We start from the raw sequence: 23212 nt of genomic DNA, 5'->3' as shown, positions 1-23212 counted from the left end.
TCCCCTCACTTACTTTCCGAAGTCCTTAGGAGAAAGTCCTAGCCCTGTACCACAGCTCCCTGTAGCACACCTGCTTCCTCCTGACTCCACACCCTCGCTCTGCCATCTGCACATCTCACCTATGTGCCAGAGCACGGGCTTTCTTTCTTTCCTCCGACAGAACTAGCCCTGCCCCGAACCGGGGCCTTGCTCTTGTCCTCTGGCTGGGATGCTCGACCCCAACTCCCAGCACTGCTGTCTCCTTTCGTCCCTCCAGCCTCAGCTCCAGTGTCCCTTCCTCAGAGGCCTGCCTTGGCCAGCCTGTTAATGGCTAGTGGTGATGCCACCACTAAAATAAGTCCTTTCCCATCCCCCAGTTCGTGCGCTCGTATTTGCCTGATCAAATTTTAGTATCTTGTTTATTTATGTGATTGCTTGTGTATCATCTGTCTCTAGAAATCATTTTCATGAGGGCAGGGACCTTGTCCACTTTATTCATTGCTGTTCCATGTGCTTGCCAGGTAGAAGGGCCATAGATATATTTACCAAATGAATGAATGAATGAATGAACCCTCCCAATTATGGGCTACAGGAACCTACTCTGTTTGGCGACTGCAAGGCACCATCACTCCAGACACACGTGACAATAGACTCTTCCAGACCACTGAGCTACAGTTGGCCAACACTGGAGGCCACATGCCCATCAGGTCATCTCTTGAGCTGGCTTGACTGCTCGCTGACTGCCCATCACAGCTTAGGTCAGACAGTGGGGGGAGAGGCCAGGGCAGAGCAGCACTGCATTTGCCTTTGGCAGGGAGATTTGGCAGGGGTGGTGGAGGGGCACTGGCATCCTTTACAACACGGTTCCCTTACAGAGGGGTGGAGCCATGCAAGTGTCAGTCATCGATAATTGCCTATTTTATGTGGATGGTTTATAGGCTAATCTCAATTAATTGTTTCTGAAAGAGCAGTAAAATTAGGCAGGGAGGCCATCCGCTATGATGGCCTGCGAAGTGCAGCGGCACAGACAGGCTATTAGCATCGCGGAGGTCACAGCAGTCTCTAAGTGAAGGGCATAACGCCTCCAGAACGAGATAAGACGTTCAGCTTCCTGCAGAAGAAAAGGCTGAGAGGACAGAGTCTGTGCTGGAGGAGGGAGGTATAGTCGAGAAGGGTCAGACGGAAAATCGGGTGATCAGAGCAATCAGGTCTCTTTCTAACACTGCGTTTTCTTTTTCTCTTCTACACAAAGAAGTTTTTCACAATCAGTGCAACTCCCTCATCTCTTTGCAGTTGCAATCTTTTCTCCTCGTCATACAAAGTGATGCAGCGTGCACATTTCTATGTGAAACTGAAGTGAGGTGGAAAAAAAATTGTGCTTCTCCAATAATTATCCTGGAATTCCAGGATAATTGGCAGGATAGTCCAAAATGTAGCCACCCTTGCTGTTTATCAGTGAGAGGGTGTTAGGTGTGTGGGTGTGTGTGTGTGTGTGTGTGTGTGCATTTATCATTAAAAAATTTAATAGTATAGGAGAAGATCTATAACTAGGACATCATACCTATGTGTTTTCCTTTGTATTGTGGTGTAAAGTGTTTGTACAAACCAATTTACTTTTAAAAGGATGGGTTGATTTTAAAGAAAACTAGTAAGGAACTATCAGAAGGAAGTAAGGAGATAAAGCAACAATTATTTGGGGTTTGAGAATTCCTGGGAACCAGGACTAGGATACCCAGACCTAAGCAAATGATTAAGCGAATTTTTTCTTTGTTTAATGGATGGAACTGGGAGAAAAATTGGCTTTGCTCAACATCTTCAGCATAAGCACTTGAGAAGGGCAAGGTTAACCAGCCCCTTTGACCACCTGTTAGTTCGTTGGGTGAGCTGAGCTTTCTCATGGTGGACCCATGGAACAGAAGAAGATAGCAAGGAGACTGCAATTAGCTGGAGTAACCAAATCAGTGTTGGTTTTTTTTTTTATTGTCAGTGGAAGATAGATGCTGCTGTCACAGGACGCTAGCTTCCTTAAAAAACCTGCCCTGGCTCTGGACACAAGAACTCATCAATCTTTCCTAGCAGCCTTTGACCCCAGCAGGAAGACAAAGTTGGGCAAGGCTTAGCAAACTTGGATCTCTTCCTAACTCAATCACTCGAGAGGGAACAGTTTGCACTGCTGGTCACACTAAAGTGCCATCAGTTGCCTGTCTTGTGGGAATGCCCCAGAATGAATTTAGCATGGTAGTGTTTTCAGATGGTTGAAATGTGGGCCTCTCACTGTCAACCGTTGCTAGTAGTTTTGAACACATCAGTAGGTGCTGACAACTGCTCTTAGCCCATTTCTCTTGATGATTTTACTCTAATTGAAAAGAGACTCGGGTAGGAGAATTTCTTTTTTAAAAAATTTATTTTATTGAAGTATAGTTGATTTACAAAGTTGTGTTAGTTTCTGCTGTACAGCAAAGTTATTCAGATACATATATATATATATTCTTTCTCATATTCTTTTCCATTATGGTTTTTCACAGGATATTGAATATGGTTCCCTGTGCTATACAGTAGGACCTTGCTGTTTATCCATTCTATATATAATGGTTTGCATCTGCTAATCCCAAACTCCCAATCCATCCTTCCCCTAACCCCGTCCCCCTTGGCAACCACAAGTCTGTTCTCTATGTCTGTGGATCTGTTTATGCTTCCTAGATAACTTCATTTGTGTCATATTTTAGATTCCGTGTATAAGTGATATCATATGGTATTTGTCTTTCTCTTTCTGACTTACTTCACTTAGTATGATAACTTCTAGGTCCGTTCATGTTGCTGCAAATGGCATTCTTTCATCCTTTTTAATGGCTGAGTAGTATTCCATCGTATATGCATACCACATCTTCTTTATCCATTCATCTGTCAATGGACATTTAGGTTGCTTCCATGCCTTGGCTATTGTGAATAGTGCTACTGTGAACATAGGGGTGCGTGTATCTTTTTGAATTATAGTTCTGTCTGGGTATATGCCCAGAAGTAGAATTGCTGGATCATATGGCAACTCTATTTTTAGTTTTCTGATGAATCTCCATACTGTTCTCCATAGTGGCTGCACCAATTTACATTCTTGGGTGGGAGAATTTCTAAATATATAGGCACTTTGTTATTGTCGATCTGCACTATTCAACATGGTAACCACTAGCCCCTGGGGCCATTTAAATCTAACTTAATTAAAATTAAATAAAGTTTAAAATTCACATTAAATGTAAGAGTTAAGGTTCAGCTTAAAATTCTCCTTTGCACCAGCCACACTCCAAATGCTTAATAGCCTCATATGGCTATTAATACTGGATATCATATTATATAACACAACTATAGAATATTGATTCAGGACAGAAAGTTCTTTGGACAGTGCTATATGAATGATTCCTTTCTGAAACTTTGGACAGAATCAGTCTGGTTTCAAGGAGGATCATTGCATCCACGGGGATTAGAGTGTGTTGGGGTGGAGGTGTCAGCAATCAGCAGTTAGGGATGTTTTTCAATTTTCCAATTCCCAGCCATTTCTTTGTGTACTTGCATCACCCCAGAATACGTCTCTCGTCAACAAACCTACTCCATCTGAGGTTGACTGGCTTCTCCACGTGAATGTGTTGTCTGTTCTGGCTTCTCTAATTCAAAGGAATTCTTGCCATTTCTGGAGAGTGTTAATAGTCAATGAATCAAAAAGGGAATGTCACAATTAAATCCATTCTGAAGACTTTCACTCTCTTCATTCTTAAGTCTTCCCCTTAAGGTGGTAAAACAGTCTGTGGTCAACACTTATCTTTTAAACATACTCTCTACTAAAAAAGATGAAGAGGTGATCTAGAGGTGGGAGGAAATTTATTTTGGAATTTCTCTAGGTGGAGTCAGGACATTGGCTTTTCTAAAAGCCAGGACTGGCTGTGGAAACTCTGGACTTTTTTGTTGACTGAATCTTGTCCCTTGCAGCACAAACTCCCTACTGCCCTTTGAGGGATGCAGAAGGGACATCGATTGAGCCTCTGCTAAGAAAACAAGTATCTCCACTCGATTCGAGAAAATACAACGTGTCACACACTTAGTGAAAATCAATGATGCAGGAAAATTTACTGGCTGCTATTCAAATCTCAGTTCCTCTAATTGTAGGGGCTGGAAAAGCCCTGGTTTTTGAAATTTGGAGGTTTTGCTGTAAGTACCAGTCACTCGCTCTTTGGGTGACCTGAAAAGAGTCTCAATTGAGTTGTTTATTGTGATAATGACATGGGAAACAAGGGGAGGAAGCCAATGACACGGACACACAGACTGGAGGCGCCTGTATTCAGAGCTGCTCCTGAGGCTGCAGGCTGACTCTGTAGAAGAGGATGATAAAACGGTGCTTCTGGTGGAGTTTCTCAAAGCAGGAATCCTCACCTGGCTCGCTTCACCCATATAAGTCGTCCACCTCGCACTGGCTGGGATTTACGTTTATGACCCACCTTTAGGGAAACCTAGACATTGCTTATAAATAGATGGATTTGAAGGCAAAGAGGAAAGAGAAGGGGAGCCCTCAAGGAGCCCTGGAATTGAAGAGTTGTCTGCTGTGGTCTGAGTTGAGGCAGAAGTCACCTACCATGCTCCATCCCTTCCATTAAAAAAAGAAATTTAGAAGCAGAATAAGAGACTTGTAGAGTGCAGGGCAGGGGTGGGCTGGAGGATGCAGATACGGAAAGACTGATGAGAAATTGCAACTGAGTATTGAACTGTGGGCAGAAATATGGTGAATTATAGCCCCAGCCCTTGAATGATGGCTGGAAGTCATCAAGTCTCTGGATTTTACTAAGTTGTCATTCACATGTTATATTAGCTGCAACTGTAACGGCTTCATCCCTCTCGGAATGGCTCTCCAGCCTATGTTACTGCCCCTGTGGTACTGATTTTGGGTGGGTAGGCAGTGATTCATGGGGCCCTCCCCACCACCACCTTTCTTCCCCCTAGCTCCAGATTTTCAAGAGTCTTGTGTGAATTGTACTAGTTTAGTGACAACCCAGCAGGAAATCTCATCATATTTGCAAATGACTGCTTGGGATTTGGGGGAGACAGGAGGATTAGGGAGAGAATCACCAAATATAAGGTGAAATCATTAAGGCCAGGAATAAGGGGACATGTAAAAATCTGTCAGGGACAGGGGGCTTCCCTGGTGGCACAGTGGTTAAGAATCCGCCTGCCAATACAGAGGACACGGGTTCGAGCCCTGGTCCGGGAAGATCCCACATGCCGCGGAGCAACTAATCCCGTGCACCACAACTACTGAGTCTGCTCTCTAGAGCCCGCGAGCCACAACTACTGAGCCTGCATGCCACAACTACTGAAGCCCACATGCCTAGAGCCTGTGCTCCACAGCGAGAAGCCCTGACAATGAGAAGCCCTCACACCACAACGAAGAGTAACCCGCTCGCCACAACTAGAAAAAGCCCACACACAGCAATCAATACCCAACACAGCCAAATATTAATTAATTAATTAATTAATTTAAAAAAATCTATCAGGGACAGAAGGGAACAGTTCTGCCTGGAGTTCTCACCCATTAAGTCTGGCATCCCTGGGGAAGAAGAGAGGGGAAGATAAATATTTGGACTGGTTCTGTTTCTGTGTTTTATTAACAGTTTCCACGACACTCTCTCCCTTTTTTGCTGAAAAATTTTCCCAGAGCCCTTCTCCAGTAGGCGAGGGCTCTCAATGAGATGCAGCTAATGCATCAGTAGTACTTAGGTGCTTTTCGGCCTCTTTATTCTCAGCTGGGATTTGGGATCGCAGCAGGCCTCTGCTGACTATGAGTGTTCATCCAGACACGACCCTGGAGTCTCAATTCAACTCCCCGCCACGCCTTGCCCCCAAACTTGGCTGATGATGAAGGGTGACGTTCATGAGAATCTTAAAATCTGAAGGTTTTTTTTTTTTTTTTTTTTTTTTTTTTACCTTGGGTGATGCCTTGACCTTGATCTTTGATCTAAAAATCCACAACTTCATTCTGGGTATATTTTCACTGTAATTTTTTCTGTTTTCTTCCATTCTATCTCCCTGATTTTAGCTAACATATTTAGCAGGTAGCTCTCATCTGAGATGTGATATAGTAATTAAAAATATATAATAATAACAGTAATAGTTATCGTTATACTTTTAGTAATATATTACATATTAGTTATATTAACACGGAATAATTGTTATAGCTGTATACTTTTTTACTACTGTTGATATAATAATAATTTTTTTGTCACTGCTAACATTTATTGAGCTCTTACTGTGAGCCAGATGATGTGCTAAACACTAATCATGTATTATCTGATTTAATCCTCACAAAACCCTGTAGGTGAGTTTTATCATTTTACCCAGTTCATAACTGAGGAAACCGAGACTTACAGAATTTAAGGCACATGCCCTAGGACACACAGCGAGATGATGGCAGAGCTAGGCATTCTGCCTCTATTGTCCTCATTTGTCACCTCTGTAAACACTGCTCTGTGATTTGGTGGGGCAAGACAGGTGCCTCCAGGCCCAGGTGTCTGGCCCTCCTTCAAGCCTTTTGTTCTCCGGATGATGGAGAAGCCAATTTCAGCCGCCAGGATGATGTCATTTTCCAATGAACGGATGATGGCCCCAAGCCCGATTAGTTGGCCGGAGTGGTGGGTTTCAAGGTGGCTGTTTAATGGATCATGGGGCCAGTTCACATATGGGTCACCCCATCCTTTCTGACCCCAAGTGATGCATTGGTAGATGGGTGTGGGGCTCCATCCAGCAGTAGGGGCGTTCTGCAGGGTGCAGCCCCGGGGGCAGTGCAGTGAATCCAATCTGTAGATTAGCAGGATCTCTCCTCCCACTGCTGGCTGCCTCATCTGAGTAATGTGTGAGGAACTGTGCAGGGAGCCGCGTGATGATGAATTACAGCTGGCGCCGGGCCTGGGAAGTGGGCAAAATCGACCCAGTCTTGTCTTTGTTCTCACTGACAAGAAAAACAACGAATCCCAATTGCTGAAGGTAGAACCTTCCACCCCATCCCATGGGATCAGCAGGGCCTGAGTTTGCCTTATTCACGCCGCTCTGGGGTCCGCAGATCAGTGCACAGGGCTAGTTTGGGCAGCCACATGCTGGCATGTATCTTGGAAGCACCGAGAAAAAAGCATCTGTAATTTGTCCTGCAACATATACCTGGGGATTTACGGCAGTGTTGTTCTTCCAGCCCATACTCTGAGCCCCTAGCAAGTCCAAAGGCCCACCCGTGGACCTTCCTGCTAGAGAACATTCCAGAGAGGCCCCTTATCCCAGCTGAGGAGGGTTGTCTGGGGCAGTCACAGTTCACACCCATCTTTCTAGAATAATTATTAATAGCGTCTCCTTTCGCTCTTCAAAGTTCCTGTTGGAATATAAATTCTACGGTCACTTTATGACCTCGTAAGGAACAAGGGCGCTGGAGTCCACAGCTGAAGTGTGAATCTTGGCTTTTCCTATTCAAAGCTCTGTGGCCTTGGACCATTAGCTTTCTAAGCCTTCCCTGCCTCACTTCTAAAATCATGGCCACTGTTTCTGAGGCCGGTTCTGAGGATTAAATGAGCTGGTGTATGTGAAGGGCTTAGTAGGAGGGGCCTACATGACAAGCACTGCGCACACAGAGTCTAGATGTGGCGGTGTGCGTGGCTCTCGTACATTCTGGAGTGCCGGCAGTGGAAAGTAGCTTGTTTTCTATATGTCAGTTGAATTTCTGGTTCAGACCCTCCTTTTTCTTGAGGCCAATAACACCAATCCGTGAATCTCAAATTTTGACCCTGCTGGTGAATAGCTGTGCTCCCTACAGCAATTTTGCAATTCCTCACTCAAGTGTCCTCTTCTGTAAGTTGAACTGATTGTTATACTTTGAGACTCTGGAAGCTGAAGCCAAGCATCTGCTTTCAAATCCTGGCTCGTGTACCCTATTGCCATGTGACCTTGGGGGGGCTTCCTTTGCCTCTTTGTGTCTGTTTCCCATCTGCAAAATGGGCATAGAATCTACCCTATAGGGTGTTATGAGAATTAAACGTGTGAACACACGTAAGCCTCTGAACTTTCCCCAGCAAATGGTGAGCATCTGGTGAATGATAAATATAGTATCATGGGAAGTATGAAGAAATGTTTTTAAAAGTTCATGATCCCATCGTCTAGAGATATCCACTGCTAAAATTTTAGTGTATTTCCTTTCATTTATATTTTCATACCTAATATTTTAAAAATAGAGTAATGACACACAGACCCTTGGCGCTGCTTTTTCTTAGGTCACAGTTTTCCCCCCCATTTCATTGGTGTTAAACTCAATTTTTATTAGCAGCATTATATTCCATCACAGGATGAAAATTATTTTTTATTCTCCTGCTATTATATATTTACATGATTTCTAACTTTATTCTCTTATTTGCTGAACAAAATATTTTGTTCAGCAAATATTTTGAATGAAAAATGCAGAAATTTCTGGACCCCTTCTTTGGTTACTTCCTTTGGACGGAGTCCTACCTGCAGAAACACTGGGCCGATGAATATTGATCGTTTTTCAGGTTCTTGATATAGATTGTCAAGTCGAGCTCTAGAAATGTACCGAATTTATGTTCTTAGCAGCAGAGTGTAACAGTGCCATTTTATCACACCTTCACCAGTGTTCTTTTTTTTTTTCCTCTCACTCTCTGGATTTTGTAAACAACCTACTCTGTTATCTCTAGACCAGTGCTGTTTAATAGAACTTTCTGGGATGATGGAAATGTTCTGTATCAGCATTGTCCAGTATGGTAGCCACTAATCTCATGGGGCTGTTGAGCTTTTGAAATGCGGCTAGTGCACCCAAGGAAGTGAATTTTTAATTCAATTTGGATCAGTTTGAATTTGCAGAGCCACATGTGACTGGTGCTTGCGGTATTGGCCAGTGCAGCTCTGAACTCTACCATGACCACGGCGGAACAGCACGGTGTGTGGTCACCCTGGAGCTCGTTTTGTGTTTTCTTCTGGTCCACACGGGGGAGCAGAGTGCCTGGCCAGACCACCGTCAGTTGGTGATATTGGGGAAATAATCTCCTCTTCCTCCTGTGTCACTCAGCAGCCCTCCCAGAAGGCCACCAGCCCCGAGAGCTGAGGATACTTCTTGCATTAAAGAAGATTTAAGTTGTGTACAAAATTGTTGGCCATTTTCTTTTCCCTTTTGTCCAGGGCTGCTGCCTCTCATACCCTGTTATTTTTAGACCTATTTCCCAGGTGACGTAGAAGCCCCGGAATAGTCGTCCCTCTGCTGCTCTGACACCGGCTCATATTGGTTTGGAAAGTGATGCGTTGCTTCTCTGCTTCCCACTGCCCTTTCCACACATGATGCCTCTCGTAGCTCAGAGACCAGGGTTTCCGCTTCTCACTCCGCAGATGCTTAGCTTGTAACACCTTCCAGCAGTGTTTGTCGCGCTCACGTGACTGGTGACACACAGCGGTTTAGCGCAGGCCTGAGCTCAGGACCTCGAGCTGCGAAGTGTGACTCTGTCTGCTCAGCCCTGACCAGCGGGGCCAGAGCCGAATGAGCCCCAAACGCCCAAGGCAACAGCTGCCAAATGGCTCTTGGCAGATGTGGAGATGCCCTATGGCCTCCTCCTGCCCACATCAGAAGAGAAATTAATGTCACGCTGTATCTTCTTGTTGTTTCATTCTTGGCAAGCCCAAGCTATAGATAATCTCATTTATAAATAGATGGACTCATTTTCAAAACCCTGGAAGAAACAGGCAGCAAGAAGCGGTTAAAACAAAGGCTTAAAATCTGCTTTTGGGTAGCACTTGTCCACCGTTCTGTTCAGATAAGAGTTCACTTGCGTGGTCCCCCTGGGGTCTGTCTTTGCCTTTTATTTTTTAATCATAACTTTTAAGTCCACTAATTTAAGAAAAGTCCAGGAAATTACACATGTAAACTATTACGTATGAATTCGCTCTAAGGCAAATTCTTCCCCAAACAGCTGGGACACTAAGAGACAGCCCTCTTGGACCGTGCCTATGAGTTTGTTGAGTGTCAGGCGTGAGCTCCGTGCTTCACATGGATTATTCTGTTTAATCCTTACAACATTTTCCTAGAGGCAGTGACATTTTTATTTTCAGCTGCAAATGAAGTGGTTTTAAGGGTAGAGAAGGTAGGTGGCTTGCCTCATGTTACCCATTTAGTAGGTGATAAAGCTGGGATTGCATTCCAAGCAAATGGACTCGAGGGTCTGTATGCCTGCCCTGTGTACTTAACATACTTACAAAGGTGAACAAATGTGCCAGGCACTGTGCTGGGCATTTTATGAGGATTCTTCTTTTATAATTATTTTTTAACTCTCCCAACAACCTTATAGGCTATGGGTACTACTCTTGCCCCCAATTTACAGACGCATAAACTGAGGCTTATAAACTTGAGGGAGGGGGTCCCAGGTCACATAGGAAGGGAAGTGGTGGAACCTGGGTGGGCGAAAGTTTGGCTCTTCACAGAGCCCAAGTTCTTAGCTACCAGGTTATACTTCTACCCTACCAGTTTGAAGATTTACATAGGGAGGTGGCCGAAGTGTCATTTCTTAGAGCTTGCCAACTGATAAATAATATAGTTACATGCTTTTCAATTAAACTAGATCTGTGGTGATTGGTGAGAGAGACTTAATGGTATACATCAGTGCTTCTTGCACGAATAGTCATGGTGAAGGACCAGGTTTTTAAAAAATTTGCAATCCAGGATATCCCCACCATACATGGATAATGATGGTGCTTGGGCCACACACAATTCGCTAGGGAGTTGGAAAGACCCAGAATTCAGAGACACTGGACCATGGAATTATATGGTATACTTAGATGTCAACATTGTCAACTTGCTATAAAGGTTTCTCAATGCTTATCCTCAATTTCTGTACTTACGTCATTGCAGACAGGCAACAAAGGGTTCATGTGGCCATGGACCACAATTTGAAACTCATTTCCAAACACGAGATTCCAGGCTCAGAATTCAGGAAACACTCATTCTAGCTCTGCCTCTACCTTGCAGTGTGGCCCTAGGAAAGTCACTTCACCTCTCTGAGTTTAAGATTCTTCAGCTGTCAGTGGATAGGTTTGGAGCAGACAAATACAAGATCCCCGCCGGTTCCAAGGCACTAAGATTCTATGTGGATCTTGAGGGTCTTCTGCACTAGAGATGCCTGCGATCAGAAGTGCAAGAGCAACACACTTTTAGAATATGCTGAAAATGGTCTGTTTCTTAACAGTGCCTGGCACAGGTGACTTGGGAGCTTTGCCTTATAAAGGGCTCTTGTGATTTACAGCCTGTGACACCCATTTGTTTGACAAATGAATTCCAAGGGCATGGGAGTAGGTTGAATTTGCTGAACATCAAAGCATGTGCAATGTGCCCAAGTGAGTTTTGTGTGGTCAATCTTTGAGTTTAATTACAGTGATAGTTAAAATAACAGGAAATATAATGAGGTTTGTAAAGTACAATTCCCTTGTTGGTTGGTAAGTGTGGTTTCTTTTAACATCAGTCAGGAAGCTGGAGCTGGTGTCCTGGGTTTCTATATCAATAGTATTTGAGAAAGTGATTCAAGGGCCTCTGCTTATATTGCAGCTTCAGTGAGATTCCTTTATTCTGTGTTTTCTAAATCCTCACCATCATCTAAAGTGTGGTCTATGGACCAGCAGACTCGAAATCTCCTAGGAACTTGTTAGAAATGCAGAATCTCAGGTCTTACCCCAAGCCAAATGAGGTAGAATCTGCTTTCTAACAAGATCCCCAAGTGAACCTTATGTATTAAAGTATGAGAAGGGCAGCTCACGGCCACTGGAATTGCTCTTGAAAAGGTGAAAATGGAAGACTTAGTCATTCAGTGAGTGGCACTCTCGGTAGCCCGTTGGATGGCAGGCCTTATACCGGGCACTGGCCTGGCATTTGAAGGGGACAGATCTGGTCTCCTCCTCACAGAGAGACACCACACGGTCATGTACATCACACTGAACTTGGTGCTCTGATAGGACCCATGAATGGGTCCATACGCATCCAGAGGAGGGATTCTCACCCAGTCCATGGGGGTCAGGGAAGGCTTCCTGGGGCTGTGGCTTTTAAGCTAAGACACAAAAGTATGATTAAAAATACTGGCGAAATGCTGTTGCTCCTAGTTGGGGGAGAGGGACTTGCATTTGCTTTCTGTCCTGGAAGGTTCCCGATTCCCCTAGACCAGTGGTGTGTAATCTGTGGCCCACGGGGCCCAACCCAGCCCACTATTTATTTTTGGAAATGGAATTTTATTGGAGCACAGCCTTGCTCATTTCTTTACATATTGTCTCTGGCTACATTCCTGATAAACAGCAGAGTTGAGTAGTTGCAACAGAGACTTTACAGCCTGCGAAGTGAAAATGTGTTTACCGCCTGTGCCTTTACAGAAAGCGTTTGCAGACTTCTCTTCCAGAGCGCGGTTCTCAGAGTGTGGATTCCAGCTCAGCGTCGTCGGTGTTGGCTGGGGACTCTCTAGATGGGAAAATTTTCAGGCCCCACCCCAGATTCATTGAATCAGATTCCGGGGGTGAGGCGCAGTGATGAGTTTTTAACAAGTCCTGCCGGCGATTCTGATGCACAGAAAGTTCCAGAAATACTGCCTCAGACCGGACTCTGCTGTGCTCTGGGACCTTCCCGTAGTCACATCTTCTCCCTAGACCGCAAGGCTCATTCTGTGCTCCAGACCCCAGCTCAGACAACCCGCTTCAGAAAGACCTTCTTTGGACACCCAGTCTAAAGGGGACTTCTTAGCCAGTCTGACCGTCACCTATTCTTCTATTTCTCATGGCCCCTATCCTATTTCCCCCACTTTTAAAAATTCATACCACGCCCCCCTTTTTAAATCTGCCAAGTCATTCTCTCTTAGCTTCAGTTTCCTCATCTGTAAAATGGGGATGCTCGTAGTACCAGTGCTACCAGCTTACTGGGGGGAGGAATTGAGTGACCATGTTAAGTACTTAGGCTCTGGCACTTGTAGGTGTTAGCCTAAGAGATGACACAGTGCTCGACAGGTGTCCTGTGGCAGGAGTCACTTGTCACAGTGAGTGAACTGGCCTTGGTTTGGAACTCATATCTCCTGGACTTAAAGTTCTTTTCTTTTCTTTTTTTTATAATTCTTTTTTTTATCATTGCGTTCTGAATTTACAGCATTTAAAAAAAATTATTTATTTTTTATTTTAGGCTGCGTTGGGTCTTCATTGCTGTGCACGGGCTTTTCTCTAGTTGTGGTGAGAGGGGGCTACTCTTTGTGGCCGTGCGCGGGCTTCTCATTGTGGTGGCTTCTCTTGTTGCGGAGCACGGGCTCTAGGCGCACGGGCTTCAGTAGTTGTGGCTCGCGGGCTCTAGAGCGTAGAGCGGAGTCATGGCGCACGGACTTAGTTGCTCCGTGGTATGTGGGATCTTCCCGGACCAGGGCTCGAACCCCTGTCCCCTGCATTGGCAAGCGGATTCTTAACCACTGAGCCACCAAGGAAGTCCCTCAAAGTTATTTTCACTGGGCCCTCTGGTTCTCAGTTCTGGTAACTGGACCAGTGGAATGTTGGAGCTGGTGAAGCTTGAAGATCATCAGGTCTAATGCTCTTGTTTTCCAAGGGAGCTGGGCCTTGGTAGGAAGTCCTGTGTGCTCTGTTGCTGTGGAATGCTAACAAGTACTTGACATGTCCTATCTCTTTAGTTCCACAACCACTCCTCCGTGTCCCCAAGTTGAGGAGAAACACTCAAAGAATTTCACTGACTTGGCTAAGATCAAGAGCGGTGGCTCACACACAAAGGTCTGTGTTCTTAACAATTTAATAAGCTTATCCAATGAGGTCACAGGGCAGTGTGATTTCTGCCTGTGGTGGTTCCTTCTGAGGTTGTATTTTTCTGGAAGAGTAGGATCTCAGCCCCCAACCTTGACGTCAAACTCGCCGGCATTCTTGCTGCCTCTGCTGCTGTGGCATTGATAGCCTTCTCTCCACGGACCCGTGATTCAGGGAAACCTGGGTAGAGGAACTGCCCAACGGACACAGTGGGCTCCCTTCCCTTGTATGCTGAGCTTCTTTCATGACTTTTGAAATGGTGGGCCCTGAACTCAGCACTGCTGGAATAGCCTTTCGCAGCCAATTAGCTTGAGATCTGGTTGGAGGTAGGGTGCAGGGGACAAAAAAACCCCCCACAAAAAAGACACTATGTAGGAAATTAAATTGTCAGGGTTACTTGCAAAGGTAAGGGCAGTAACATACCCACTTAAACATGTAGAAAATTTCGCCTAAAATGCCTATGGGAAATTATTAACATGCAATGAAGAATTGTTGGCAAAAACAGATACTTTCTTATAATTTCCTTGTGTGTTTTAAGGGAGAGGCCCTTTGAAATGAGGCAGGCATGCGCCGGGTCCTCCTTGTTCATAGAATGAAACAATAGGAAGGGATGCTGGCTTTCCCAGGCAGCTCAGCTCAGGACTTGGTAATTACTTTCATCCTGATAACATGCTGGGCCAGGATATTTTTATTGCTTTGCAAAGAAGATGTGCCCTCAAGTTATCTAAGAAAAGCCAGTCAAAGGCACGTTCATAAAGGTATTGACCTTAAGATAATAATAAAGTGTGTGGTTGAGTGAGTTGTGAAGGCATATTGGGTTTGTGAAGGATTTGGAGGGAAGGGGGTTGTCACTGGGAATCGAAGGGCAGCGGAAGGATCAGAGAGATGGAACCTGGCAAATGATGGAAATGCATGTGGATTCTTTTATTTTGCTCAGACTTGGAGAGGCCAGAGGTAGTTATAGAATGGAGTTCATCATGGTGCCTGGTGGTCGTATGGCTTTCCTTGAGGCAGTTTCAGTGTTTGGAAAGTGCAAGAAGGAGAAAAAGGGATTTAAAATAAAACCACTAGTTCAGTGCTTTGTACTGTGTCCCTTTCCAGAATGTCATATAGCTGGAATCACAGAGGACGTAGCTTTTTCAGATCGGATAATTACATTCTCAGTGACTGATTTAGAGACATTTAATCAACAAATAGGTTTATTTGCTTGGGTTCTGCAGGTGGAAATGCGTCTGGTTGCTCTGGAGGCTAACGTAACACTGTAAAGCAAAAGTTGGCAAATTTTTTCCATACAGGACCAGACAGTAACCATTTTAGGCTTTGTGGGTCAAGAGGCAAAATCAAGGACATTAGGCAGGTATTTATATAATCATTTATAATATAACCATTTACAGATGTAAAAGTCGGGACTTCCCTGGTGGTCCAGTGGTTAAGAACTCATGCTTCCACTGCAGGGGGCATGGGTTCGATCCCCAGTTGGGGAATTAAGATCCCGCATAGCGCACGGTGTGGCCAAACATAAATAAATAAATAAAATAAAAAAATAAAAGAGACCCTAGGGGTTAATATCCAAAATATATGAACAGCTCATACAACTTAACATAAAAAAAAAGATGTAAAAATCATTCTTAGCTCATGGGGCATACTGGATTGGGCCCACGGCTATAGTTGGCTTACTATAGATTTAGAGAGAGAACTCAGCATACAGACAGTCATGCCCTCTTCAGTTTGCCACGGATCACTCTACTCCCATAAGCTGACTGCGTCCTCTATTTACATCACCTCTCTGACCCGTTTAGGTAACTAAGTTTGCAACTCCTGGGCTAAAGGAATGAGCTCTAAAGCATAAAATCATCCTTCAGCTACTTTATATGTCATGTCTTCAAAGAGCTGGTGTCAATGTTGGGTATGAGGGGAATGAAGACGAACAGTTGAGGGTGGGGTAGTGTTATGAGCTGAGAGAACAAGGGCTAGGGGCTCCGGTAGGTGGTTCTCTTTGGTTGGAGTAATTCATTAGAGCAAAAGCAGGCCTGGCTCTGCCATCTGCAAGCTGTGTGACCTTGGACCAGCCAGCTCTCCAAGACTCAGTGTCTTCATCCATAAAATGGGGATGACGACCCCTGCCTTCTGGCTGGATAGGCTTGTTGTGAGACTCAGGTCATATTCTTTTATTATGTGAAGCTGTGCTGGGAGGTATAGTATTTAGTATTTTTTTCTCCTGTATTTAGTATTTTTGACTTTGGATCATGGAAGATTGAATGAAGGTAAGTTTGAAGTGTGATTTGAAGGGCCTGGAACCATAGCCTAAGAGACCAGAATCGGAGACTCTTAAATGGTTTAGTTTTAGAAATGAGAAGAGAATGTGTCACTGTTTGGCAGACAATTCTTGAGAAGCTGTAACTGTGTAAAGCCTGATGGATGAGAAGTGTCCATTTAGAGACTTAATTAGGACAAACAGAGTAGCTCTCTTTGGTCCAGAGTCTGGCGCTTAGCCACGTGGCCTCCAACTGTCCACACTGTCGTGACTGTGTTCATCTTTCAGGACAGGACTCAGGCTGGCAGGACTCACGTGACCAATGTCCCAGAACCAGACTATTAATTGATTCATTTCCAGTGAAAAGTTCAAGTGCCAAAGGGATCACAGCGCTCATGCCTGGTGATCCTCTGCTTCTCTCCCTCTTGGCAGAACCATGTGGGAAGCCCAGTCGGACCCAGAAAGTTGCCTGTGGAGTGAGGTGTGGGCACCAGAGAGGCGAGTGAAGTGACTCCACAGGTTCGGGGTGGGGGTAGCCTGTTTCTGTCATCTCCCAAGGTCCCATGGATGGCTTTGCCCAGGAGACTGGAAAACTCAGTCTTTTGCCTGAAATTTCCTACATCTCTCTGTAAAAATATATACCTATTTCCGACAGCCTTTGGAAAATGCAGACACACACACACAAACAGAAATTGTCTGTAATTCCATCGCTCAGTTCTAACCTCAGTTAATATGTAGTGGTAAGTTTTTTCTATGTGTATACACATTTTAAACAAGAATGTCATTATAGAATTCAATAGTGGACTAGTCAGGGTTCTCAAGAGAAACAGAACCAGTAGGATCGATCGATGGATCGATCCCTCCATCCATCCATCCATCCATCCACCCATCCATCCATCCATCCATCCATCCATCCATCCATCCAGAGACAGAGGCGATGGAGAGTGGGGGGAGTAGAAAATACCCAAGAAATTGGCTCTGGCTCACACAATTACGGAGGGTGAGAAGTCCTGGGGTGGGAATCAAGATGGCGGAGTAGTAGGATGTGGAACTCACCTCTCCCCACAAATACATCAAGAGAAGTCACCAAACTGGAGACCCGGGAGGGCTGATAGTGTAGCTCCAGTCCCAAAGCCGGCAGGCTCGAGACCCAAGTAGAGCCAATGTTTCAGTTCTAGCCTGAAAGCAGGACAAGACTGATGTTCCAGCTCAAGGCAATCAGGCAGAAGCTTCCTCTTATTCTAGGGCAGGTCAACCATTTTGTTTTATTCAGGACTTCAGTGCGTTGGATGGGGTCACCCACATCGGGGAGGGCCATCTGCTTTACTCAGTCTACTGACTGACGTATAATCTCATCCAGAAACACACTCAGAATAATATTTAACCAAATGTCTGGGCACCCCATGGCCCAGTCCAGTTGACAGATAAAAATGAACTGTCACAAATGCTGCTTTAGTATTTATATACCTTTTCCATATAATATATTGGGAATATTTTCCATTTCATCACATAACCTTCCACGACACCTTTTAAATTATACCACGTTTTAATGAACCATTTCACCATTGTTGTACATTTACATTGTCCTTCCTAGGTTTTGGTGCACTTCCTAAAATCCTTTCTGAAACAAGAATAGTATAAATAAAGAAGTAATATACTCTATAAATAAAAGGAGTAATACAGTTAACCCTTCAACACCATGGGGGTTAAGGGCATCTCCCTCTGCACACTCAAAAATCCACGTATAGCTTATAGTCGGCCCTCTGTATCCTGGGTTCCTCCTAATCTGGAGTTCCACATCTCCAGATTCAACCAGCATCGAACTGTGTAGCACTGTAATATTCACTATTGAAAAAATCAGCATATAAATGGATCTGTACATTTCAAACCTGTGTTGTTCAAGGGTCACCTGTAAACGTCATAGGGGATAAAATGCCTCCCCAGGCAATGATATGTTATTCCACTGTCAGAGATGGCCCATGGGTCTGACTCATGCGACAAGTCTAGTTGCATTGCCTGAAACCCCTTTAGATAGATTTTTCCGTTTTCTCTCTGGTCAGCACCTCCCAACCCTTTCCCTGACAATGAGCACAGTTCCTGACATATAGCAGGTATATGCCTCTGTGTTTCTTGTCTAAAATTATCTCCCCAGTCCCTTATTCTGTACTACTATTGTTACCTTCATAGCACCTACCTCTATCTAAAATATTCTTGGTAATTTATTACTTATTTTTATGTCTTCCCACCGAGAATGGAAACCCTATGATGGCAGGGACTATTGTATCTCATGCACTTAGAACACAGGCACATAGTCAGGGTTCAATGAATATCTGATAAATGAAAAACAAATACCTGGGTGACTATCCTATGAAAAATCTCTGAATTTCTAGAATCAAATTTATTGGTCCAGGAGGGAAACAGACATGATTCTCTTCTGTAGTTAAAAATGGGACAAATATGAATCATGTATTGGTTAGCTTTTGCTGCAATTACGCTGTGCAATTTTGATCATTTTTTGTGGTCTTCTTGAATCCACTGGCATGTATTTCTGGTAGTATTCTCTCAAATCAGATTTTGGGAAGCATGTCCTACAGAGTGGTCCCTTCCTGCTCTTCTGTAGCTTTGACATCTCCTTTCGTTAAGCTTCTCCACCCCTAGGAAAAGGCTCTCACTGGAAAGCTGGCAGAGAGTGTTTGGAACACCTGTGAGTCCATCCACAGAAGGCGTGGGCCTTGCTAACCCTCCCTGCCAGGGGCCTGTTTTTTGGGGGCAGGGGCTCAGTGACAGAAGAGGGAGGGAGATGTGTGCCTGGTCCACAAAGACCTGCTGGGCCTTCTCACCTTTGACTTCCATGCATCCTCTTGCTTCCAGTAAGTGGGAGCTTTCTTTCATGTCAGGGGTGAAAATGTAGCCTGCAAAATATCAGGGCTGGTCAGATAAGGCTAGGCCATCGTGGCATAGAAGGCTGCCACAGGGGTTTGGTGTCTGCTCCACGGGGAGAGTCTGTCTGGAAATGAAAACTATCCATTGTGTATTTTGGTCTCTTGTGATACAGAGCTGAGTTCTACTCTTCTTATCAACTGGGACATTATACTGTATTAGGAGTCAGCACACTTTTTCTGGTAAAGGGTCAGATGGTTGCTAGGTTTGGTTTTGTAGGCCTTGTGGTCTTGGCTGCACGACTACTCAACTTTCCTGTTGAAGCGTGAAAGCAGCCCTGGACAGTACTGAATGGCATGGCCGTGTTCTAATAAAACTTTATTTACAGAAACAGGAGGTGGGCTGGATTTGGCCCATGGGCTGTAGTTTGTGCACCCCTGTGCTTTAGCACTGTGGCTGCAGGTATGGATTTTGGAATCAAATGTGCCTCGTTTCAGAAGCCAACCCCACCGCTTTCTGGCTGTGTGACTTGGGGGCTTGGGGGAGGAGAGCAAACTACCTTAAATTCTGTCTCCTTGTCAGAGGAGATCTGGCGAGAAAACTGCTCAGCACGGGGCCTTCACGTTAGTTTTATTTTTCTCCAAGAAATTAAATCAGGAACATTTTACTTTTTACTGAGAGTTCCTTTAGTGGAGAAGAAAAAAATCCATTCTAAGGCAAAACATGAGACCCTTCTTTACTTAGGCAAAATGTGATCTTGTGACCACTTGAGGCAGCCAGTAGCTTAGGGCATCAGACAGGAACCTCATCCTCTAAAGAATGTTTTGCTTTGAAAGGCATAGAATAAACCAGGCCACTACTGGCATCTTTTAAAAATGTTAACTGGTTTTTTTTTTTCCTAGAGAAAATACAAGTAGGTTTCTAAAATCAAGTTTCTCTGTTTCCCGTACAAATGTACTTAGAATAGACAAAACGAACCCAACTTGCCTGTGAGACCTCCTCCACGTGGTCCAGCGGGGGCTGCCAACTGTACAGCCCCCCACGGCAGCGGCTGCCCAGTGAAATCTGGGGGGCCTGCTTAATGAGGGGTGAAGGCAATATGGACTCCGGGATGTGGCCAGTTGCTATTTCACAGTTGGTAGGCAGTGTTGCAGGTGCATTCTCTTAATGAGGGTTAATTTGTCTCATATTTTAATCTGACAGAATCTGGCCATGTTGCTAGTATTCCTTGGAGGTGACTTGGTTGTTCTTGGTTGGCATAAAGAGAGAAAATGGAGTGTCGTTTGGGGGTTATTCAGTGAGGAAGCAGCGAGCTGGAATTTGTAGGAAATCCTGCCTTTTGGGGGCCCAGAGTAACGATTACCTGGAGGGACAGCATTTTAGTAGAAATGGCGCATATGAAGGAGGCCTGAATAATGTTTCTGGAAGACTCCAGTTTGTGATGGCTTGCTGTACAATGAACTGAAGCAGCAAACGAACTAGAGGCCTATTGTGCACTGCGTGTGTAAATTTGCCGGTTTCAGATATTGCTACCTGTGGGGTATTTAGTGGTTGCTACTCGGAGATGAACACAGATTCTTCCTCTCCTTAATTAGAGACAAAAATGTGTCTGAAAAAACTGGCTTTTACCTGAAAAATCAATCATGAAAAATAATAAGTACCTATTGAAAAGTTAAAATAAGTGAATAAAATGGAACATTTTTTTCCCTACCTTAAATTTCAATCATAGATCTTTAGACCTAAGTGTTATTAAACTGCTTGGATGTGTTTTGAATTGGGTAGAGAGGCATACAGAAGCATCCATGTATATATTCACGGTATTTGGGAAAGTTCTTTAGTTTGCGCACGATAGAAACCAAACCCCAATCGTCTTGAGACAAAAGTAGAATTAATAGCTGTGCTATTGGGAAGTCCGGGAGTGGATCTGGATTCCAGCATGATTGAGTCCTGGGGTTCATTTGAAATCTTCCCTCCTTCTTTCTCTCCCTTTCTCCCCCTTTCTCCTTTCCCATCATCTAGTTCTTTTCTTTTCATTCCAGTCCACTGCAGAAGGTTCTCCTTCCCTTGAGGGGAAAGATGCTTACCTATATCCCCAGGCTTATAACACATCAGTTCAGTGATCCCCCGTGAAAAGAGGAACTCCTTTATCTAGGGACCTGTAGATCAGTCCCAGGGAAGGATGGTGATAGCTCCGCTTGGGCCAATCTCCGGGGACAGTGGAGACAGACCTGGGTCACCTCTCTTTGTGACCAGGTCGGGGGTGGGGTGTTATTCTGGGGCACTGCAAAGGACAGAACCACATGAACTCAAAGGAGAGGGAGTTGCTGATACCAGAAAAAGGAGATGGCATGACAGTTAAATAAACACACGTATATGTGCATGCACACACACGCACATACTAATTTAAACAAAAAGAAGAATATAGAATCTTTGGTGTTCTACGGCTTTATTTTTCACTTGGTGCATACCTTTCTGTGTGTGTATGTGTGTCCTTCTAGTTTTCTTTTGAAAAGTGAAACAAGTTTCATAATTGGCATGCATTCTATTTTACCAAAGCCAAAGGAATAACCACTTAATGGAAAGCAATCATTTCACATCCATCTTAAAGCACGTGACAATTTACACTTCAGTATTTCCTGTGTGTCTCTGACAGCTATCACCAAACTCCTAATTTCATTAAATAGATTTTAGAAACAGAGAGACACCATATTCTGTGTCGGATTGGCCTTCGTCAGCAGGAAACAAAGGAGAGAGTTCTGAGCCTTTAGAGAAGCCCCTCACTTACTTCTTACTGCCTGGTGATCTACTTCTGCAGCTGCTTTCCTTTAGGCTTGAAAAATGAAAATCTTAGCCCTAGAGGGGTGATGATTTTAGCAATGAATCGTTTTTATTCCCTAAGGTAAATGAGTTTTCTAGAACCTTCCTCTGCTTAGAGGTTTTGATAGGAGATGAGAGGGAATCCTGGACCCTGGGAGCGAGTGTTCCGTGGAGTGATGGGCTGTACAGGTAAGGGGGAGAGAAGTAAAGAGGGGTAGGGTTGACGCAAAATACATGGGTGCTTCTGGGGACAAGGCAGAGCTCAGTGTTTCATTAGAGAAAAGATGAAAACCTCTCCTGCCTCTTGGGGATTTGGCTCCGTAGGTACCAAGACCTGTAGGGGTCCAGAGGACTCCCCGCTCCCCAATTTCTGCCTGTGTCCTTCTGCCTGTACACGCCCCCGTCTACCTGTGCTGTTTCGGCTCCACAGTTGTTGATATCTGCACAAAGCCCAGGCTCTTCTTGGTGTGCACAGGACACTTCCTCATCCCCCAAACATTAATAAGCATAATAACTTTTACTGAAAACTTCAGAGAATTCATGGAAAGGAATAACAGTGGGATTCATGTGACTCTTTTGACCACGTCTGGTGCCCACGTGATTTTTTTCTTTATTCCTGTCTGCCTTTCTGGGATCAAAAGAAATTCTTCTCTTGTTTCCTGTAGAATAGTTCTGTGTGAAGTTCCCGAGTTCTAATAACCCCAAGCACTTTTCAAGAGGCCGAATAATGTTCTCCATCGGACTAAAGCAGTGTAGGGGAAAGAACATACGTGTTGGAATCAGGCAGGCTTGATTTGAAATTCTAGCCCTTCTGCTTCCTGACTGTGCAACCTTGGGCCAGTCCCGAAACCTCTCCAGACTCAGCTTCCTCGGCTGTGAGATGGTGGCCATGACACCCACCTGAAAGCATTGCTGTGAGCATGCAATGGTGCTTCCCAGGCAGAAAGCCCAGAGCCTGGACACTTGTGGAGCTGGAGGATAGGGTACACGTAGCTCTGTAAGAGTTGGGGTTTAAAAGGGGAGCAGAGGCTACGTTATGGAACCTTCTAAATGTCAACCCAGTTTTGGACTTCATTTTGTAATCCAGTTAGGAGCCATTAGAGGTATATTAATAGGGTTGGGCCTTAGAAAGATAATTCTGGGAGCATGGAGGGAGATGGGGGTGGTCCAGGCAGGCCCAGGAAGTGCTGATGAGCTCTGGTGCTAGGAAAACTGCACCACCACGTCTGACACGTGGTGTCAATGGAATTTGATAACTTATTAGATTCTAGCTGGGAGTCAGCTTCCATTCATCCCTTTCCCTCTGTGTTTAGTTTTGTGATTTGATGCTACTCATTGATTATGCATATTATGATTTTTTCTAATCATTTATTTTAATTTTTCTAATGGCGACCAAGAGAACGCCTTTGCAAAGTTCTGGTTCCCAGGAATGAGGGCTACTTCTTT

Source organism: Eschrichtius robustus, chromosome 12 (assembly GCF_028021215.1).
Source record: "Eschrichtius robustus isolate mEscRob2 chromosome 12, mEscRob2.pri, whole genome shotgun sequence".
NCBI lineage: Eukaryota > Metazoa > Chordata > Mammalia > Artiodactyla > Eschrichtiidae > Eschrichtius > Eschrichtius robustus.
The sequence above is the reverse complement of the archived record's forward strand: the minus strand, read 5'-3'. Positions refer to the sequence as shown.